Source organism: Triticum aestivum, chromosome 7B (genome assembly GCF_018294505.1).
Source record: "Triticum aestivum cultivar Chinese Spring chromosome 7B, IWGSC CS RefSeq v2.1, whole genome shotgun sequence".
Taxonomy (NCBI): Eukaryota; Viridiplantae; Streptophyta; class Magnoliopsida; order Poales; family Poaceae; genus Triticum; species Triticum aestivum.
The window spans coordinates 686,119,106-686,121,686 of NC_057813.1; positions in this window are offsets into that span (position 1 = coordinate 686,119,106).

Consider the following 2,581-nt stretch of genomic DNA (forward strand, 5'->3'; position numbering starts at 1 on the left):
TCGATATCACATGGAAGCATTGTTTTTTCAAGGTAGGCACGTCCCATTCTCTTCCTAGCAAATCGACCACACCTTGGAAACGTTGGTGCGGTCCAGCGTTCCCGGTGGTTTCGTTGATCTAGCTCTCGGGATCCAGCCATCTGCCCACACATCAACAGTAGACCCGTCCCCTATGCACCAAACAAGGCCGATCTTCAACAGTTCTCGCCTAAACATGATGCTCCGCCAAGTGTATGATGTGTTCTTTGGGCATGTGGCGTCCAAAAATCCCATCTCTCAAAAATACCGTAGATAGAATTCACCAACCTGTTTGGAGAGCAAAATGCTTGGCTGAAAATTTCGAAGTCTCGAAACCCCATGCCTCCCATTCTCTTGCTCATGCATATTTTGTCCCAACCAATCCAGTGAACCTTGCGTTTCCTATTCTCCGCTCCCCACCAATTTTTTGATGAAGTATATGTCAACTTCCGGCATGTTATTTTTTGGTGAATTTGAAATAGCTCATGGAGAACGTAGGAGTCGCTTGAAGCACTGATTTGATCAACACCTCCCTTCCAGCTTTCGTTCGCCCTTGCATTTGATGAGATTATTGACTAGTTAGATACGCCTCGTGGTTGTAGCAAATGTGAATATAATTTTCTTTTCATTCGCGACACATATATTTCCATAATGTTGATATTGATACTATATTTTAAACATGATAATATTTTATTTATATTTGTTGGAGTACGATCAACATTGTCCTCCCCCCTCCCCCTATCAAATCGTTGTGCCCTTGCACTTGCTAATAAAGGGAGAGGAAAGTTATATAAAAAGGTATGGATTTAAATAGTAATATATATAGAGAAAAGAAAGAAGGTTTGTTTCTCCAAATTTTTTGTGTGTATCAACCTTTTTTGTACGTCGTCCGCTTCCTCAAAATTCCCTATTTGATGCATACGGCGTCAAATAGTCAGGGAACACAATGAGTCAGTCCACGCAGAGGCGTTATGTTCCCAGTTACTGGTTGGTTTTTTTACTGGTTTTGGTTTTGTTTTCTTCCTTTTTGTTTTTCCATAATTTCAAAAATCGTTCATGTTTTAAAAAAATTGAATTTCCGAAATTTTGTTTGTGTTATAAAAGAAATGTTTGGAATTTGATTTTTTTTCATGCTTTAATAAAATGTTCGGAATTCAATTTTGTTTCATGTTTTTCAAAACATGATTGAAATTTTGAATTTTTTTTAAAAATTCAATAAATGTTAAAATATTTGAAAAAATGATGTGAACTACAGAATTTTGTTCATGCATTCAGAAATTCTGCAAAATTTTCAACATTTGTTTGAAATTTCGGGAAAAACAGAATTTTAAATAAATGCGCGCGAAATCAAAAAATGTTCGTAATTTGCATTTGTTGTTCAGATTTTTTAAAAATGTTGGAAATTTAAAAATTGTTCAAAATTTCTAAAAATAATGTTCACTCTTTTTTGAATTTTCCTTGACAACTTCTGAATCGCGAACTACATTTAGGTGCTACAGTATTTTTACGAGCAGCAGTGGACAGATGCAGCGTGGCATTAGTTGGCTTGCCTGCCAATGGGCCATCCCAGTTCGCTGCCCGCCCGTGCGTGCTGGTGCTATACGATACAGAATGTGTCATATAGGACGACCCCGCCTCCTCGGGATTCCTATTCGGTGCGAGGGTGCTGTCGAGCACCCACGCTTCATGCGCTGGTAGTCGGATGGGCCAACCCATTTCACGATTTTTTCTTTTGGTTTTTCCTTAGTTTCGTTCTTTTGTTTTTTTTGTTTTCTTTTTTCATTTTCTCTTTCCTTTCTTATTTTTTTCTGTTTTCTTTTTATTTTATTTTCCTTCTTTACTTTTTCACTTTTAATACGAATTTTCTTTCCAAATTTGTAAACATTTTTTTGTTCATCGAATTCAAAAAATATTTATCAATGTAAAAAATGTTTATCAATTCAAAAACTGTTTACTGAATTCGTTTTTTTCATTGGTATTGAAAAAATGTTCACTAAACTTCAATTTTTGTGCAGAAAAATAAAAAATGTTCATCAAATTTGAAATTTGTTCATCCATTATTTTCAACAAAATTCATCGAATACAAAGTTTGTTCATCAAGTTAAAAAATGTCCATGAAAATTGTTCATCAAAATAAAAAAAATGTTCATAAAATTTTGAAAATTGTTCATTATTTTGAAATCCCAAACTTTTTTGAATTCTAGAACTTTTTTCGAAATCGGTAAAAAAATTGAATCCGTGAACGTTTTTGAAAGTCAGAATTATTTCCGAAATCTCAAAGAAAAAATAGGAGGGAACCTTGCGCCCCACATGGGCCGGCTCGGGAGGGCGTACAGCAAGCTCCCGGCCTCCACTTACCAAAGTTGTTCTTCAACACGAAGGAGAAGACAAAAAATCCAACCCGATAGCCCCCGTAATCGCCCGTCTTCCACACGAAGCAGTTGTCCATCTTTGTGTCCGTCTCCAACACGAAAACGAGTGGGGAACTGAAAAACCAATCTGCCACCGCTCCCCCCCCCCCCCCCCCCCCCGCCCCACTCAATTGTTTTCCCCTCTCTCATAT